The sequence below is a fragment of the Excalfactoria chinensis genome, chromosome 1 (assembly GCF_039878825.1).
Source record: "Excalfactoria chinensis isolate bCotChi1 chromosome 1, bCotChi1.hap2, whole genome shotgun sequence".
Taxonomy (NCBI): Eukaryota; Metazoa; Chordata; class Aves; order Galliformes; family Phasianidae; genus Excalfactoria; species Excalfactoria chinensis.
In genome coordinates this window covers 44,102,237-44,112,564 of record NC_092825.1, presented here as the reverse complement: position 1 = coordinate 44,112,564, position 10,328 = coordinate 44,102,237, and the positions used below count along the sequence as shown (strand labels likewise).

The 10,328-nt window shown below is 44.4% G+C and overlaps 2 non-coding genes across 2 annotated transcripts; one reads left to right on the top strand and one right to left on the bottom strand.

Moving 5' to 3' along the window:
• Positions 1-7,875: 7,875 nt before the first annotated feature.
• TRNAW-CCA (transfer RNA tryptophan (anticodon CCA)) lies at positions 7,876-7,947 on the bottom strand. The gene has a single exon. It is a non-coding gene; the product is annotated as a tRNA-Trp (tRNA).
• A 382-nt stretch (positions 7,948-8,329) lies between these two features.
• Positions 8,330-8,401, top strand: TRNAD-GUC (transfer RNA aspartic acid (anticodon GUC)). The gene has a single exon. It is a non-coding gene; the product is annotated as a tRNA-Asp (tRNA).
• The last annotated feature ends 1,927 nt before the right edge of the window (positions 8,402-10,328 follow it).

Here is a 10,328-nt window from a genome sequence, read left to right as displayed (position 1 = left end):
TATGGAGTAAGTCACTTCAAATGTTATTTATTTCCATGGAAATGACAGCAGATGCAGGAAGTACAATAGCGCTGTTTGATAGAACAAATTCTCATCTATGAAACTATTTTTCAGCATAGGCACCACCACTAGCCATGCCTTTCACCAGCAGTGAACAGGAGCCTACATACCACACTTGCTTAAAATCTTCACCAGCAGAGGTGATCTCCTGTTTCCACTGCTGAAATGCACCACCCACCACCTCACTGTGCTCACATCCACTGTTTGGTCTCCATAAACTCTCAGCATGCATCAATGAACGGCAGCGGGTTCCATTTTTTCCACAGTGAGGAATTCAATTCCACACCTTTGCTTCATATGCACTTCCATGGCAGGTGCTATTTCATCAGACTGCCCCTCTGCTACCATCAGTCACGTGGCAACAAAATGTAATGGAATATTGGTGGCAAGGATCAACCCTTCCAGTGCCATGATACTAACATCCATCTCTGATGTCGTGGGCCAAGAGAACTAAATAGGAAGCCTTACTTTTGGAGCAGCCCTAGTAGATGCCTTGGAAATCAGATGCTTCTTTCACTTTCAGAATTTGCATCTTATTCGTATCAGTAAGATCTGAAACCTGTTGCAGATTGAAACAGCATACATCAGAAATGCAGCAATGAGGAGGTTCTTTAGCTATCGTACTAACATGAAAAATAAAAACACCATTCATACCAAGTCAGAATGTTTTAAAACAGCCTCAAGGGAAACTGGTGTGGGAAACTTTAATCAAAGTCAAGAGTGGAAAGACAGCCTACAGCAACTGCAGCACAAGGAGGCGGTAGGTGGTGCATCTCAGCAGTGACAACAGTAATAGTGGGTCACTTCTGCTGGTGAAGATTTTAACAATGTGACATGCAGGCTCTTAGTCATTGCTGGCAAATGGTATAGCGAGTGAGGATGAATATACTGAAAAGAGTAGTGTTTTGTAGATGAGAATTTGCTCCATCAAATGGTGTTGCTGTACATTTCGTACCTTGTAGTTTCCATGGAAATAAAATAGCATGCATTACTTTCAGATCAATACATCTAGAAAATCAGTGCAGATGCCTTTAACATCTCCACTGACAATAACTGATATTATCCTCTTGGCCTGAAGCTTGATTTCTCTGTCTGCTTCTTAGTGGCATATAGCAGCCATATGCAACTCCTTACACAGTTCAGTATATCCAATCCAGCTGGTGTTGGATTCTCTTGTGAGCGACCCTTAGCAGTGGAAGGATGGAAAATGTTGAGCTTGAAGTCAGTTTGCACCTTTTAAACAAATTACATTGATGTTGTCTGGTTTTAATGTACAAGGTGTAGCATTCAAAATGCAACAGCACTATGGTACGACATAGAAAACCAGTGCAATTCTGGATATCCAGAATTCTGGATTTAATTTCATCCAATAAAAATAGGTGTGCTCACTGGCTTTATGTTGGCTCTGTAACACAGAAGCATAAAGACGGCAGAAACTCAGTATCATATGTTTTGGTTAACTTCAAAACCCAGAAAAGCGATTGTGGAACCACAGTCTCAGCTGGCCTTACTTACAGATTGCATTTACGTTTTGTTACGTTTTGTAAGCTATTTCCTCTAAATTCCATATAAATATGTATCATCTTTCATTAATGGTTTTTTCGGTTACATTTTTACACTGCACAGACACTGGGCTTTTATTGTCTTACCTTCGGCTGTTACCACAGCATCCAAAGCTAAAAAAGCATCATACGACACTTTGTCTCACCCTGTTTCAGAGGGGTAGACTGCTCTGTGAAGCCAAAAACCCTTGGTACAAAACTATCCCTTATTCCTCGGCCCTACCCTTTTCATTGTTTCTCCCTGGGAGAAACAGGCATTCTCCCGATGAGGTAAGAATAGGAGAAGAAATAAGGAAGAGAGCCAAAATGTGCACACACACAATGGTTAGCACTGGAACCTGCAAACCTGCAACAGTCACTGTAGTCAGACCTTGATACAGCTAAGGATCTGCACCTCCACTGTTTATTTTCTTTGAGGGAAACAGAGCTTACATTCTGTAGCATAACGCAGCAGCCAAAGGGAACAAGGGAACAAGTGAATTGTAGATAAGCCCAAAAGAGCTTTCGAATGTTGTTTCAGAAAAAGAGGAGGAAAAAAAGTGGTACATATGTCTATTAGACGATTTGCATTTTAAATATCGAATACCAACCTGTTGCTTTGCCATGCCTTCTGAGAAGTGTTCCAGTACCTAAGTGTTCAATGCTAACAGCAGGTTCTGGCTTTCAAAGACCAGAATACCCACACCTACCTGAGAAACGGGCAGTCAGATTTTATCCATCATCAGTATAAATGGTGACAACAAGGAAGTTTAGGGAAATAAGTGAAAATGGTATGAGACTGTAGTGATTTTCAGTGGTTGAAGAGCAGCTGTAAGCTTGCCTAAAAATGTGAAATATGCTAAAAGCAGAAGCCAAAAATCCTTCCTTTGTAGGATCCTCCCAGATGTCTGGAATTTGTTAGCTTTCCCGAGTGTGAGAAGATATTTTCAGTCATAAAGTCATCTTTGATATGAAAAGACCAAATGCCTTCTAAATTATCTCAGATTTCTAGCTTAGAGTTCCCCCAAGTTTATGATTCTTAACTTCTAATGCCACCAATAAAAACAAGACATGTTGTACACTAAAAAAAAAAAGGTATTATCTCTATCTGTGTGATCAAAAAATTACCCTAAACTCAGTAGAGTTTCCAGATGACATTTACTCCATAATGAAACACACGTGTAGAATTTGCATTTGTGTATAATATTTGCCTCAAAATACATAGTAAAACTGCGAGAACTGTAAATCCATTCATGGCAGAGACATTTAAGGAAGTGCTACAGACGTGCCCTTGTTAAGGCTGAGTTGATAAGGAAATTTTATTATCTAAATGATGTAAAAAACCTATATGAAATGTTAATCAGTCTTGGTTTATGGTGAGGTTGACAACAAAATTGCGCTTCCTCTTAGGCAGCAGAAACTGGCAAGGGTTCATCCAAATAACATAAGCAGTCGACTGATCATTATGGCATAGTGTAACTGTACTTCCTAGAGCGACTCACTGCTACTCCACACTCGTGGAGCTGGGGAATGCTACAGGTTACCTGATGGGGCATACGAGCCAGTGGCTGCCCTCAGTCTGAGCACAGGGATGGCCAGCTCTGTGGAAAGTCTATGTGACTGTACCCAGGCAGGGAAAGAAACATGTACAGTGATATAGCTGATTAATAACCGTATCACTGGCATTCTGATATACAGGGGCCGATTTCAGTGCAGACTGGAAACAGAACTGTCAGATCCTACTGAAGCATGCAGACAGAGCTTAAGGAAAAAGGACAGTTTACAGGCTAATGTCCTGCACTTTCCAAACAGGAATGATATGGGTGTGTATTTATGTTGCAAAAGGACAGAAATAAAGAGAAAGCTCTGTTTACCATACATGAGCTATTACTTCAGCTCCAAGGTTTTTTTAACCTTGTGGGAATTTAAGTTATTGTCTATATTTAACTAATTCCATAAGAAAAACAACAAACAAACAACCTGCTAAGAGATCAGTCAGGTTACAAAATGCAGTATTCAAAAGTTAGAAGGAGACAAAGGCATAGAAGCACACATGCTGTAGAAATACTTCTGAGTAGCAAATACTGACCGTATGTACTCAGCTGCCTCAGAATTAATGGAGCAAGCTGCATAGAACCTCTATGCAACTGAAGAAAACTGTTATCCCTGTTTTACCAATAGGACACTGAGAAAGAGAAACATTAGTTAAAAAATCTCAGACACTGCAAAGTTTGAATGCAACATTTAATTTTCTCATTTAATTTTGAATGAAATTATTTTGTGATATGGTGATTGCGGCTTGTTGAAAAGGATGATTCTTCTCTCTGTTCTGTCCTGGGCCTCACACCACTGATACTTTCCTTGTGTCAGCTCTAGTACTGTGCTGCCAGGCCCTCATGCTGAGCCAGCAGCTGTTGCTGTACAATTGCAAGACGTGATGCAAGTGGAATGGAGGAAACAGGCAGGCAGGGATGGTCAGAGGGATGCAAGACTGACAACTGTGTGACAGCCTGCATTCATGTTAGCTGCAGTATGAAACCACAGCCTGTCAACATCTGCTCCTATTAATAGATCTTCGGTGTTGGCATTAGATGAACTCTCTGCAAGCCGAGGATATCATCTGGCAACAATCTGGAATGCTTGGAGTAGCGCACCTGCTTTGGCAGCAGCGCAGGAATGCAAGCCGATTGCCACTGCTTCTTACACCCATTGGCTCTGACAGGAACTTAAGTAAAGACATAAGACATTTTGTAGGAGCATGGGAACATGTAGCAGACTGTGCACCCAGTCTAGTTTTCCTCACCTTTTTCTTCAAGGCTTCTCCATAACTTAGAAAGTTTAAGAACCTACATAGTTCATTTCAGGGTAGTGGGCTATACTTCAGTAACGCAGTTTCTCAATTACCACTCAAGAGATTCAGTTTGACAGCAATTTATACTTTAACACTGCCAATGAAAGAAAGAACTTTGGCTACCGTAGGAAAAGAACAAGTCACAGAATAATCAAGTAAGGAAGATACTTTCAGGTTGACAAACGCATCATGTGGTGCTGAGGAAGGAAGCATCTGCAAAACTTCCTGTGGACATCTTCAGAAATTCACACAGGCGAGGGCGTGTATGAGAAAAAAGGTAAATGAATGCCCATCTAAAATGAACTCATCTCTCATCCTCAGGGAAAAATGTTAGCAAATAGTTTCAAGCATTTAGAAGACAAAAAGAAGACTAAAAATTTGTACCAAGAATAAATCATGTCAAGACAATTTTCTCCTATGATGTTCTCTTGATAGAGAGTAAGAAGAATAGTAATGTCATAGAACCACAAAGCTCAATAATGGCTGAGGTTGGTGGGGCACATTTGGTCCATCTGGTCTAACACTCACCCCTGCATGGACACCCAGAGCAGGCTGCCCAGGCTCATGTCCGAGGTTGCTTTTGAAGACCCCCAGGCAGGAGACTCCACAGCCTTTCTGGGCAGCCTTTGGCAGTACTCCATCGCTTGCACAGCTCTGATGTTCTTCCTGAAGTTCAGATAGAACCTACTATGTCCCAGTTCATTGCCCATTGCCTCTTATCTTGTCAACTGAAACAAGCCTGGATCCATCTGCTCTGCACCCTCCCTTCAGCTATTTATAGACATTGATAAGATTCACTCTGAGCCTCCTCTTCTCAGGGCTGAACAGCCCCATCTCTCTCAGCCTCTTCTCACAGGAGAGGTACTCCAGTCCCTTCATCATCTTGGTGGTCAGGATCAAGAACTGGACAGCAGTTGTTGGCCGCACCAATGCTGAGCAGAGCAAAAGGATCCAGAAGGATCACTTCTCTTGGCCTGCTGGCACTGCTTGGCCTAATGCTGACACAAATATTGTTATCTTTCTTAGTGGCTAACAGTGGCTTAGTAGCTCATGTTCAACTTGCTGTTCAGCAAGACCACCACTTTTCTGTAGAGTTGCTTTCCAACTGGGTGGCCCCCAACATGTACCGGTACATGGGTTGTCCCTCCCCCATTGCAGGAGTTTGCATTTGTTGAACTTAATGAGACTTGCCAGCTCACCCTCCCAGCCTGCCTAAGTCCCTCTAGATGGGGACACGGCTTTACAGTGAATCATTTACTCCCAGTAGTTATGTATGATCTATTAATTTACTGATGGCATATTATACTCCATTGTCCTGTTTGTTAATGAAGGTGCTATATAAGACCAGACCCAGTGCTGACCCCTTGGGTACTCTGCTTGTTACTGCTCTCCAACCAGACATTAATCCACAGACTACTATCCTCTATGCCTGGCTGTCAGACAGTTTTTGATCCACCTCACTGTCTGTTTACTCAATATATATATTATTTATATCCCGACTATATACATATTCTGACTGTACCAGTATCTTTCATGCAATATGATCAAAAGCAAGCCAGGAAAACTTACAGTAGTTAAGACTGGAAGGTGGTAGGTTCACAGTTTCTTCAAAAATAGTTAATATTTAACTAATTTCTGCAAGAAAACCTATCTATGTATATATATTTTTTCAAGAAAACCATCAATATTTTTATGTGAAAACCACCAATAATTCACTCATTCTCTTCTATGCAATATTTCCACTAGAAACTAGGATGATAGGCTACAATGCATAGATTGGCAGATGAGAGGAACCTATCAGAGACTGCAAATATTTTGGATATATTGGTGGACATACTAAGGCCTCAGTTTAATCCTAAGAAACTGGGAATGATCTGGAAAAGTAGAAAGAAGTTAAACATAACTTCTTGACAAGTGATAAGTGCAAAATATGGAGCCAGGAGCAGCCAGGTTAAACAGCACAGGATAGGGAACAGCTGGTGAGGTGTCAGCCCTGCAGAGGTGGTGCTGTTTGCTAAGGTGAAATACAGGCTGACCCTTGGCAACAGTGTCATGTTAAGGAAGAAAATAAGTGCTGACCTCACAACCATAGAACCATAGAATCACTATGGTTGGAAGAGACACCTAAGTTCACCTAGTCCAATCATCTACCTACCACCAATATTGCCCACTAAACCACGACTACATCTTCCCTTTCCTGAAATACCTCCAAGGACAGCAACTCCACAGCATCCTTGGGCATCTTCCTCAGAAACTGAAGCAGGCAGCACAACATGCGTGTCTGTCCTGCTTGTCTTGTCAGAACTGCACAGCCTGAGCCAGCTGAGCACCGTGTCTGATTCTGGCAACACAAGTCATGAAAGGCCTAGCAAACAGTCTACAACTTGTGAACAGGCATCTCTAGAGAGACCTAACACGTTTATAATACTTAACAAGTCGCTACAAAAAGGAAAGGAATAAATTCTTCCCCATTGCCACCTAGCAATGGCATGAGTTTGGGATTTAAGTTACAACAAAAGGTGCATGAGGGTTAAACAACTCTTGTGAGCATCAGAGCAGTAGTGAGAGCAAAGCACCAGAGCAAAGCAGATAAGACTGCAGGGCTCTGCATTTCCAAGCTTTTCAGGGTACATGAAACAAAGATCAGGTTGCAAAAACAGAAGTATTTGCTTTAAAAAAAAACAAAATATTTTGTTGACTCCATGTAGTGCGATTTATGAGACTTTTCTATTCTCTTTACTTTCTGCCATGGTTTATAACACCACAAGTTCTTACAAACTTGGATCTTCGCTCTGCCACGTTTTTCTGTGTTTCTCAAGTTCACGACTTACTTTAACAAACTGTTCTGTTTCCTTCCTTTAATTAATAACATTTAACTTCATTAAATGTCCCACTCCCCAGTCCACCCAGATAAGAAAGCTATTAGTTCTCGGTCTCCTTATCTCATACCTAGAACAAAACAAAGTCTTTTCTCGACCTTTCTGCCTCTGGAAATGGCCACTCTGGGAACATTCCACTACTACAGCCGAAAACCAGCAATAGCTCAGTGTTTCTCTTTAAGATAGGGTTTTGTTGGCCCTCTTCTGTTCCTAAAAGCAAACCACACTTGCCCCCCTGGCTCTTGGCCTGTCCTGTAACACCTGGTCCCTCCTTTCACTTCTTTTTTCTGCTCTTCCTTTGCATCTTTCCGATTTCTCTTCGTTTCCCTAGTCTTTGTAATAGCCTTGCACACATCCGTGGCTGCAGTTCTTAGGCGCACACACACACACACCACCTCCTTCCCTTCCCCTCGTTCTACTCTAGTCTCTTCCCGAGGAAACCCGAAGTCCCGCCTCCAAACCAAAAACAAACAACGGCGCCCGTCCCGCCCTTTCCTCGGCAATGAAGGCGGCAAAAAGAACGGGGACGGAAACAAAAGCTGAGTGACCCCGACGTGATTCGAACACGCAGCCTTCTGATCTGGAGTCAGACGCGCTACCGTTGCGCCACGAGGTCCTACTGGAGAGCCGCACGCGGAGCGTTACAACTCAGCCACAGCGGCTGCCCACGGCCGGCTCATTTTGCTGTCGCTTTGCCGTCCCGAGCCTCCCTTTTACCCCCACCCACAGACTCACTTCCCGCGACCCGTTGACGCCCCTCGCCCACACACCGCCTACCAGCACCAGGGGCCTCTCGTTCCCTTGGTGGTGTAAAGCTCACTCCCCGCGGTGCTGCCGCCATCCGGCGGCTCCTGGCTGCTCGCTCCAATTCCTCGGCCCTCAAACTGTTTCCGCGGCCGAGAGACCGTTCTTTTGCCTGCTCCCACCGCAATGCGCCGCCCTCGGAGTCATTGAAGAACAGAGCTTAAACCTAGCCAGGAAAGGCCTTTAACAGGCACTCCTCGTTAGTATAGTGGTGAGTATCCCCGCCTGTCACGCGGGAGACCGGGGTTCGATTCCCCGACGGGGAGGCTGCGAGTTGTTTTCTTACTGCTACCGCCTGGCTGCGCTGCGTGCCCTGTAGAACAAAAAGCGGCACCCCGCGTAGCGCGTGTTTTGGCGGCCGTTCTTCCGAGCAGCCTGTCATGGTTTTGCAATGTTGTAATTTTGCTATCAGTATTCCACATCATAACATCATGTTAAGCATAGATAATTTTGACGAATCTGCTGCTCACAGAAGGAAGACTACATGTCCCAGGAAGCACCACGGTCAGTCAAATGACCAGGACTATATAATCTCACTTCAGTGCTGGACTCGCTCTCTTGGATCCTGCCAGCCAGGGGGAGAGCCGTGTGGGAGCGTTCCAGCCGTTTCGCCTAGAGTTACAGTAGGCCTCTCGGTTTCGGGACTCACTCTCTCTTATTTTACTTTGATTCGTTAGCTTTAATTCCAATTATATTGTATTATATTGTGTTATTCTGTATTCCGATATAGTATTTAGTAAAATAGTGTGCCTCCTTAGATCGTTGCCGCTGTATTTATTTTCTCTTTCCTTGTTTTCTTTTCCTTTTGGGATAGCGGCCCTGCAGGCCGTCTATACCCCTGTCATGGGTACCGGTAGATTTTAGGGTAACCCTTGACATAATTGGTGGAGAATGTGGGCAGATTGCCAGCAAAAGTGGGCATAATTTGGGCAAAAGTGGGCAAAAACTGCAAAAGCTGCTGTTTTTCCTGCTGTCCTTTTAGTTTTTTACAGAGCTACGAGTTTTTTTTTTTCTCTAAGGAGCTATCTGAAGTTTACGTTTCTGCACCTGGGAGCTTGACCTTGAAAGTCCAGGCGGACTGCCAATACCCCAGAATATTTTGTAAACTTTTAGCTCTGCTATCTCGTTATTGAAGAGAGGAAAAAAAAATGTGTGCTCTGTTAAAACTGCTTGTAAAACTGCTTTTCAGGGGACTGCGTGCTCCTTGTCCCTTCCCTGAATCCATTATGCAGTTTTTGAATGCCCATTTGACCACACTGTTAATTTCCCTGAACATACTGTTGGTTATTTTATTAATCTCACTCAGTATCTGGATTTATAACATTCTGAGGAAGTCTTCCCCAGAACCAGAGAATACTGAGTGGCAGGGAGTGTGGAGAGGCTTTGAGGAGACTTTAAAAAGGCAGACATCTTCAGTGTCATGGAGCTTTACTCCTGAACACTTGAAGAATCCTGAGAGCTTTATCGCATATTTGAGGCAGGAATGTTGCGGCACAGGCAGATCTCAGGAGGCACAAATGATTTGGGGCCTGGCTAATGCCTATTGGGCCTTATTCAATTTTGAAGCTGAGAGAGAGAGTCTCAGAGCTGAAAAGGCAGAGAGGGAAAATGTTTTTGAAGCTGAGAGAGAGAGTCTCAGAGCTGAGATGGAGAGTCTCAGAGCTGAGAGAAATGACCTCCTATATCAGCGTGACACCCTCCGGTCCGAACTTGATGCCCTCTGGTCCAGGCAAGACACACCCCAGTCTGAGCGAGACGCCCTTCGGTCTGAGCGTGACACTCTCCAGTCCGAGTGTGACACTCTCCAGTCCGAGTGTGACACTCTCCAGTCCGAGTGTGACACTCTCCAGTCCGAGTGTGACACCCTCCAGTCTGGACATGACACTCTCCAGTCCAAGCGCAACGCCCTCCAGTCTGAGCACGACGCCCTCCAGTCTGAGTGTAACAACCTCCGGTCAGAGCAAGGCTCCTTCCCGAGCCCAGGCGAGGCAGCCTGTAGCGGAGCAGCGCAACCCCAAGCGGACGTCACCGGTCTCAGCTCTCCCGGTGGGTCTGTTCCATATCTGGAAGGGGTTGGTGCGCTTCCAGGCTGAGCAGGCGCCCACCGCTATGGCCATGGGGCAGGAGAACTGCACTGCCCCCATCCAGCCCACTGGAGGCCCGGCTGTCCGGCATGAGGGGTGGCCTTAGATG